We start from the raw sequence: 9,257 nt of genomic DNA, 5'->3' as shown, positions 1-9,257 counted from the left end.
AAAAAAAAAGATGATTAAAAAATCATGTTTAAACACTTTATTCTGAGGATAAGGAAATGGGCCAGTGAGGGGTATGAACATCACACTACTCAGAGACTACTTACTGTCCCTTCTTAATGGATGGAAACCAGCCAGGTACTCTTGACAAACAGACCTGAAAACATCACCAGGAGGGTGTGGGCAAATCAAATCCAGGTCCCCTGGGGTCTCCTCCCTAGACCCTGGCCCATAGCTTGCTTTCACCCCCCAGCCTCCCCTCCTTTCCTAGGGGTGAGGTCACACCCATCCTGTGAGAGCACAGTGCATGAACCAGGACTTCTCCCTTCTGCTAGAAGGTACTAGAAGTCAGGTACAGTCCCTTGGGCACCAGTTCGAAGGCAGTGTACATATGTCCAGGAAGGACCCTGCACCATGCACACAGTTAAGGTCCCCAGGCTACCTTCAGAGTCAGCAGGGGAGGACAGCAATTCCCACGTGCAGAGGAGCAGCCAAGCCATCAACTGCTTTAGGAAAAACACCCCTTCTGTCCTGGTCTGCAGCTGGAGGGGCTGTCAGAAGCTCCCAGAGAAATCAAGAGACTGGCTGCTGGGCCAAATGCAGGTGGCCAGAGGATGTGAAGTCATGAGATACTTCCTGGAGCTACTGTTGCCACTGCCAACTAGGACCCACATCCCAGAAACCCTCCTCTATTTACTGCACAGCCTCTTTAGAGGGCTTCTTCCGGTCCGTGCCCCATACCCCTACCCAGGCCAGGATCAATGCTTCTAGTAAAGCTTCGCTGATGATATGTCTAGACTACAATAAACACGGCATTACCTCAGTGCAGGAGGCCACTTTCCAGTCCTGTGCAGTTAAGAGGGAGCAGAAGCAGAGAGGTGCAGCCCCGCCCACAGAGCACTCCCATCAGTGATAGAGAGATAGACAAACAGAGTCAAGCATCCACCAGGGTCAGGTAGAGCCTGGTGAGGGGGCCACAAAAGGGATGAAGTGGACTGGTGAGGAACCCAAGTCCCAAGGAAGGATGGAGTGTGGTGGGAGGCAGGTGGTATCAGCATTGGGAGCAGCAGGAGGTGGTGTATCAGCATTGGGGGCAGCAGGAGGTGGTGTATCAGCATTGGGGGCAGCAGGAGGTGGTGTATCAGCATTGGGGGCAGCAGGAGGTGGTGTATCAGCATTGGGGGCAGGAAAAAAATGTCCTGGGGTTGGTTATGAACAAGACCAGCAGGCAGAGCTAGAAGGGAGAGGGCAACAGTTACGAAGGGGCAGAAGAAAGGCTTGGAAACTTGCCATAGCAAGCCAGAATGTAACAGCCAGGGAGGAGGGGGTAGGAAGAATTGGGGGGTTGCAAAACAGAAGGAAAAGCGGGGCCTTGGATGGCACCTGAGGAAGAACTCTGCGTCCTCCGCCGACATATACAAGGGCCTGTTACAGCACTGTTTGGCTTTCCCCGGTCCTTGTCAACTTCCATCCAGTTGTCCAGTCCATTAGCAAGAGTGTTGCTCTCAGCCCTCATCAGAGAACCTTCTTTCAGCAAGCACAGCTAATGAAGGACTCACGGGCAGCTAGAGAATAAGCTAAGACCTTGAGTGCTCAGCCCTAAAGGGGTAGCTGCAGCACCCCCAACCCGGCCTCAGGGGACCAAAAGTTGCTGGAGAGTTGGGGGTGGGGCAACAGGAGAAAGTACCCTCAAACTCACAGCAGCTCTGATTGCCTGCACCAGAGCAAGCCAGTCAATATCAGTATGAACGGTGAGCCGCGCTTGAGGCCCCGCCCTCAGACTGAGGAGCTATTGGTAGCCAATGGCTGCTGGGGAAGGGAGAGTCATTGTTCAGGGGTGTGGTCCCTGGTAGGTTGTCCATGCTGTAGTAGACAGCCCCACACCCATGTGCCTGATGGATGCAGGCAGCAGGGGCTACAAGAAAAAGAAGAGGGGTGAAGTGGGGAGCAGCTGTTGGGTACAGGGGACGTGTAGGAGGAGCTGGTGTGTTTCAGGGCCAGGGTCTCATCCTCAGCACCATGAAGTGTGCCAGGAAGCGAAGCATGTGCATATCATTCCTGAACACTTCCCTTCCCTTGCAGGTTTTACTCGTGGGTTTTGGGGCTGTGTTGTTAAGTGCGGGCATGATTATACCTCCTCCATAGTCCTGTAGCACTGACCCTTTTTTATCCTTATAAAATATTGTTCTTCATCTCTAATAATTGTTTTATTTTAAAGTCTATTTTTTTTTGGACGTCTGTGCAGCTACACTAGCTTTTCAGGGTTCCTATTCCCATCTTTCCATGTCTGTTTATAGCTCTGGATCTGATGGGGAAGCTTGGTTAACCAACTGTCTTTAAGAGGTGGGACCAAGTTATGGTGTGGCTTACTGGAGCCCGGAGAAAAAACAGGTGCATGCCCCAGATGCTCTCTCTCTGGGTTCCCTGACCGCACAGCTGAGCTTGGACCTCTCGTTCCTGTTTTGTGAGTTTTTTCCCTTATAATAAATAAAAATATAATTGTTTATCTTTAAGCTAGTTTGGTTATTTCCCGAATCGGGTTAACTTCTACATGGATCTAAAGTGTGTCTCACCAGGGCAATGTTGTGGGGTTTATGTCCCCAGAATTCACCTGCTAGAGGTGGGAAGGGGAAGCAACAGGTGACATTCTGCCCTCATAGATGGGTTCAGATCCAAGGCCAGGCAGCCTTCCCTGAAACATGAGGCCCCATCAGGGAGCCTGCTAACCATGAGGAAGCGGACCCTCACCGGACACTGAATATTTGGGTATCCTGAGTTGGACATCCGACCTCCATATGTATGAAAGAAATCTCTTATTTATAAGAGATTATAAATATTATAAGCTCCCAGCCTAAAGTATTTTGTTACAGTAGACCAGGTAGACTAAGGTAGCATATAGTTGAATCAGATGCTTTATCCACTCCGATGTTCAACATCCATCCTCTGATTGCATTGATTAACACACTCCTGTTTAATGGTGTTATTGGTGTGACTGGGTTTGCCTCTGCCATTTTGATTTTTTTCTCCATTATTATTGTTTGATAATTTCAAATATGTATAGAATTTTTATCAAATTTATGCCCGCTTACTCCACTAAAACTCCCATCCCCCCCCACCAACCATGTTTCCCTCGCAAATTGATGGGCTCTGTTTTAATTAAAGCCACCGAATCTATTCAGTGCTGTCTGTATGTACATGGGTTTGAGACCATCAACTGGGTCATGGGCAGACTCTCGCATCCTATGTCCCTCAGGGAAACTGACTTGACTACCTCTCGCCCACCGCTTTCCGTCTTGTGTCACTTGTGATCCTCTGTTCCCTCTTTATTGCTTTCGTTGGCATTAAATGAAGCCGGTATACACTCGACATAGAACTCAGGAGCAGGGATTTCAAAAAGCTATTTCTGTTTAATGTAGATAGGCAATTTTAAGCTTCTTAAGTGGCTCATTTTCAAATCCATCATGTTTCCCTTTATCTGGTGCCATTAAATGGGAGCACATCGACCCTTCATCGAACAGCCATAGGACACCAGGTGCATTTTAAAATGTCTGCTGCCAGCCTCCGTGGCTGGGGCATCCGAGGTACTCAAGGTGATGTCCTCACCAGAAGGCAGGGTGAGGTCATTATGTTTTCGGTATCTCCTTCATGAAGTATGATGGCAGCCCAAGGCTTCAGACTGAGGTGAAGCGGCTGAGGCTGGAATTTTCAAAAGTTACGCCTTGCTCTCAAGGAGATCGGCATGGGTGCCAAAGGAAGCTCCAGGGAGCAGAGGTTCTTCACGTGCCTTCTGAAGTAAACAGGTTAGACAGCACCCCACGCTCTCAGCCTGCCTCAAATGCCCAGGTGACACCACCATTCGACCTCACAGTCCTCCAAAGTCCTCCTCACCATTCACCAGCAAAAACTGAAAGACAGCTGCAACCCAGCAGCTTGGGATGCATGACATCTCAAACTGACAACATATACCATGAGATGGGCAATTCTGCACCCTTCCCTGTTTTCTGGAGGACCCCCATTTCTGATCTCCTACAAGCATTTCTACAAGCAATTCTGCACCTTTCCCTGTCTTCTGGAGGACCCCCATTTCTGATCTCTACAAGCATCTTGTGCTCAGTTTTAGCAGAACTTACAGAAACATGCAGGGGTCCCAGGAACCGGGCTCGTGCTGAGCCACCATGATGCTTCCAAGCATGATGTATTTCACTGAAACTCCCATGGTAACCAAGGTAGTAAAGAGGCCAGACACAAAGTGGGGCTCACTGCTCTTTCACTTTGTTAGTTGGAAGAAAGAAGCTGCCGCCATCCTGGGCCTGACAGGCTCAAAACCTCACTGGAGAAATCCAATCAAAGACTGGTTAATGCTTGATCACCCAATCACCTGACTCCCTGGCCCAGCAGGCATCCCTGCCAACAACACAGAGCTTGCCTTCTAAGGGGTGTCCTAAAGCGCACTGGAGAGAAAGAAAATACAATGTGGACTTCCAAGAATATAAAGTTGGAAGAACACTTTTTTCAAACACTTCCTGCCCCTGCCCCATTAAAAGAGCAGAGGGAGGAGTTTTACCCATATGCCCTAGCTGTTATTCTCAGACTGTCTGACATTGTGGGGTGCACCACTGTGGTGTCTAGGACTCAGACAGCTATCACTGGAGATGGCTGCTCAGGGCACACAGTGACCTTACCAAGGGCAGATGGGTCCAAGGAAATCAAACCCACGCATTTCAGTTCATGTGTGAGCCCAATCCATACTGACATCATGGCAAATTGAGGCCAAGAAGCCAGAAACAAAGTCTGTAGACCTACTGAGTGCTCTGCTTGCATCAGACTCTAGGATCCCCCTGTGATAGGACAGCATTTTCCTCCTTGGAGCATCCTTACAGGGAGGTACGAAAGTCACTGGCTTCAACACTTTTTGTCTGGGGGCAGTGACAGAGGATGCCTGCAGTGGCAGGGATCCTGGAGATGTACTTGACCTTTCCAGGGGAAGGGGCGTGATGCTATCAGGGCAAGTTTGTCTTTTCATGGCACCCCGTAGACTTTCGTGGGTTCTTGCTTCCGAGCTGAACTGCAGATGGAGGTGTGCTCATTGGATGGGTGGGAAAGGCAAACAAAGAGAGCCTGCAGGTAGAGAGAACAGCAGGTAGATAGGGCAGCTGACCAAAGCAAGTCCATTCCCTGCCCTGAGGATGCTCCAGGGACAGCCCCGAATTTTCATTCATTCACTCTGTCTACAATAACCCAGAAACATTCCCTCATGGAAGGAGAGGGCTGATAGGACTCAGGACATTGAGGCTAGCAAGAAGGCTCAGTAGCTAAAAGTACTTGTGGCTCTTGCAGAAGATCCAAGTGTGTTTCCCAGAACCCACACATGTTTGTGGCTTACAGTCAACTGTAACTCCAGTTCTTGGGAACCTGATGTCCTCTTCTGACCTCCCCAAGCACCAGGCATGCATAGTACACATGCAGGAAAAACATACTCATTCAAACACAATAAAATATTTTTTTAATTCCTCAGGAAGTAAATAAAACTTACAAGTCTCAAGAAGCATCTGAAACTCACAAGACATGCACACACATGCACACACACACATGCACGCACACACATGCACACACGCACGCATGCATGCACACACACATGTACACACACACATGCACACACACACATGCACACAAGCACGCACGCATTCATGTGAACCTGGGACCCTCAGTTCCACAGATCATTTGCTTATGTGTGAGTCCAACCTGCTTCCGCCTTGATCCCTGCCAGACATTTTCAGGCAGTGTGCAAAGTTTACTCAGTATGCCCCTCCTGGTCCCTTTCCATGCAGACTGTGCACTCTGTGGTACCCAGAGCTCCCAGATCCCAAGAAGAGGCTTGGTTCCCTTGTGGTTTCACTCAACACACAGTCCCCTAGCTGGCCTGGCAGAAAGTGGCAGATTAGGGACCCCTGTTCTGGCCACACCCACACCACTGGAGAGGTACGAGGAGAAAGTTTAAGTTCCAAGGGTAAAATACTGCAGGCTAAGAGAAGCTAGTGCCATTAGCAGACGCTGTCCCAACACTCTCCAGACACATCACAGTGACTACCTTGGCTTCAGGTTAGTTATTGATAAGCAACTGTGAGCCCCCCACACCCACCCCTGAGCACAAAGCCAAGAGGCACTAAGCAGAAAGCCTTGCAGATGGGACATCAGCGCTTCCTGCTTGCAGCCTTCAGAAAGTCCATCTGGGCTGGTGTCTTACTGGGCTTGGAATTTTACTGTGTGCTCCAGGTCTCACTCCTCCCCCACAAGCTCAGCTCCAGGGTCTCTAGATCTGGGGGCCCAGACCCTAACAAGACACAGAAGGCCTGCTATGAACAAAGGTTCTTTGTCCCTGTTCATCACCAGGCTGAGCTTCTTGTTCACAGAGGAGGAAACCAAAGAGCCACAAACTTCCCTCGCCCAAGGTCACACAGGTCACAGAAAGCAGAGCAGAGGTGGGAAGCCCAGAAGTGTGAACACCTTGCTCCATCAGCACCTAGCTCAGGGAGCTGCAGCCTACACCCAGCACTACAGGCAGTGCCCCAAAGGGACGCTACCGCTTCAGCTGTGCAGTGTTAGAGCAAGCCCCAGGCCTCGTGCCCACAGGGAGGCAGACAGTCTTCGGCCCCTGAACCTCCCCTGCCAGTCTATCACTTTAAATATTCCAGTGGGGCGTCGTACAACTTGAAAAAGCAACAGGTGATATTAACATGTGCTTTTCATCCAGTTCAAACCATCCAAAGCAGGCCCATCTCCCCACGTTTGCCCCTGGGTTTGTTCATAATAGAAAGTCTGTCTTTGTGCCTGCTAAAGCCTTGTCTCGGTGCTCAGAAGCCACGCCGTGGAGTGGCTGCAATAACACAGCAGCTCAGTTCAGGAGGTCCCCTGCCATCCCCAGCACAAGCACCTGAGCTCCTAAGTCTGAGGGGACTCACTCAGTCTGATGACCGCGACTTCTACACCTCCAGCAGGGACACCAGCAACCTTATGCTGGGCTGTCATGCATTAGCCACAGCAGCCACAGAAGAAGCAGAGACATCCTTTAGATTTCACGGAGGAAGTAGTACCCCCCAAAATTAAGTCATGTGCCCTTGAGCCCAGCGCCAGCAAGGCAGCATGGGGAAATTAAGTCACTCCACCTCCACACAACAGCAACATGTGTCTAGTGCACATGGACACCACCCGGATGCCTGGCTCTGAGAGTCAAGAAAACTTGGGAATTGAGTTTCTGCCGGCATGATGTTTTATTCCAGTGTGGGTGGGGCAGGGGGTATGGAATGAAGAAAAAGAAGGAAACCAAAGTCATTTCAGACCATGCTGACTCTCAGAAGGGATGGTACCAAAGGCGAAGGGAAAATGGAGTCTCTACCTGCCACAGCAGTTTAAGATGGGAAAGAAGCCAAGCAACCAGCTGGGGCCAAGGCAGAGGATAGCCTTCCCAAGAGCAAATAGCAACCAGAAATGCTCCTCTCAGCAAGAGAACGTCGTGTTCCAGAAACTGACAGAGAGGTGGCTAGGGTTTCCTGCACCGTGCCAACTGCCACCCTCGGCCATTCCCCCAGCTCCCACCTCCTCTCTCCAGTTTCAAAGTATTTCCATGCTCTAGCTGGGGCAATGAGGAACCAATTAAACATTCTCCTAGCTGGATGCTCACGGCACAGTGCTGGGCACGGACGACCCATCACCACTGTTTGACGTGTGCTTGAACTGATGATGCAATGCAGAAGAACGTTGTCACACTGTATGCAATCTTGACCACCGCTCACAACAACAAGGGTGAAAAGGACAAGAATGCCCATCAATGAGTAGTGGACACTCACATTGAAATAGTGTCCAGCCACCCCCCCAAAAGAACAAAGCACTGACACCTGCCACATGTGGGCAAACAAGTTCAACAAAAGAAGGGGGTCACAGAAAGGAGGGTGTGGCATGCTCCTATTTATATGAATCTTCCGAAACACAGAGGCTGAAGGCAATGCAGAGGTTAGAGGCCAGGAGGAGTAGGCAGTGGGGCGTTAACAGTAAACAGGCATGGAGGTTTCCAAGAGAGGGGTGAAAACGGTCTTAACTAGGCAAGGATGGCTGCACTCTGGGTGTACTAAATAACGCATGCACTAAATAATGCATGTACTGCATGTACTACACTCTACATGCACTAAACACTGTCAAATTACACTTTGCAGGGGAGTCGGGGAGAAGAGGAAAAAATGGGGATCACCACAATGGAAGATGCAGACTGTGACTTCCTTAAACAGTGTCCTGTGATGGACTGCACAGGTACAGTGCCAGTGTCCAGAACAGGATCAAAAGGAACACAGGAGCAGAAGGAGCCACGTCATCTGTCACCACTCACCTGACTTTTATGCCTCAGCCCTCCCGGGAAGCAGGACACCCATCCTATAACACATCCCATTCCTTCCATCCCCAGGGAAAGTACCAAGGGCTCCAAACCCAAAACACTGCAAGGGAGAAGCGAGAGGCCAGAGAGCCGAGCCAGCACATCCCTCTGACCTGGAATACACAAGCACATTACCGCCAGAAAGCCCAGGCCCCACTGGTGCACACAGAACTTCTTTCATTCTTCAAAGTGGTCCTTCAGCCAAGCTAGGGCCAGTGCCCAGTCCCAGGTTGCCATGGTTAGTTTGGAGTCATCAGGGAGCTGGAGGGTCCTGAGGACATAGCCAGGCCCTGGAGAGGGGAAGAGGACACCTCAGGCCACACTAAACAGCACAGAATGGCCCAATGGCTGCCTGGATGTGCTGTCCCAGGCACAACCTTACTGCTTCTGTCCAGTGCACAGTGCCAGACAAGGCCTTCCCTGTCTTGTCCCATCCTTGTGTCCAAAGCATGGAAACCCAGTATTCTATTTTGCTTTCTGTCGCTGTGACCAAAAAGCACTGACCAGAAACAGCTTGAAGCTGGGGAGGACAGGGTTTCTTTCATCTCACAGCTTACAGTCTTTCATTCAGGGAAGCCAGGGCAGGAACTCAAGGCAGGAACAGAAGTAAAGGCCATGGAGGGATGCTGCTTACTTACTGCCTTGCTCCCCCACGGCTTGCTTAGTCTGCTTATATACAACCCAGGACCACCTACCCAGGGTGGCATCACCCCGGTGGGCCGGTCCTTCTCACATCACAGCAGTCAAGACAGTGCTCCAAAGACAGGCCCACAGGCCAATCTGATGGAGGCAATCCCTCAAGACAGTGCTCCAAAGACAGGCCCACAGGCCAATCTGA

General features: G+C 50.5%; 1 protein-coding gene across 8 annotated transcripts in view; it reads right to left on the bottom strand.

The window, feature by feature from the left end:
- The window catches only part of Jakmip1 (janus kinase and microtubule interacting protein 1), a 121,583-nt gene that overhangs the window by 104,713 nt on the left and 7,613 nt on the right, over positions 1-9,257 (bottom strand). The window contains exon 1 of one of the 8 annotated variants that reach the window (XM_026788644.1): positions 8,555-8,700. The exons of the other annotated variants lie outside the window; for them this stretch is intronic. The gene's annotated coding sequence lies outside the window, so the exon portion shown is untranslated. Of the gene's footprint in view, positions 1-8,554; positions 8,701-9,257 lie in introns of those variants that run through there. 8 annotated transcript variants of the gene reach the window in all.

Source organism: Microtus ochrogaster, unplaced genomic scaffold (genome assembly GCF_000317375.1).
Source record: "Microtus ochrogaster isolate Prairie Vole_2 unplaced genomic scaffold, MicOch1.0 UNK5, whole genome shotgun sequence".
NCBI lineage: Eukaryota > Metazoa > Chordata > Mammalia > Rodentia > Cricetidae > Microtus > Microtus ochrogaster.
Note: the sequence above shows the minus strand (reverse complement) of the source record. Positions and strands in the feature narration are given on the sequence as shown.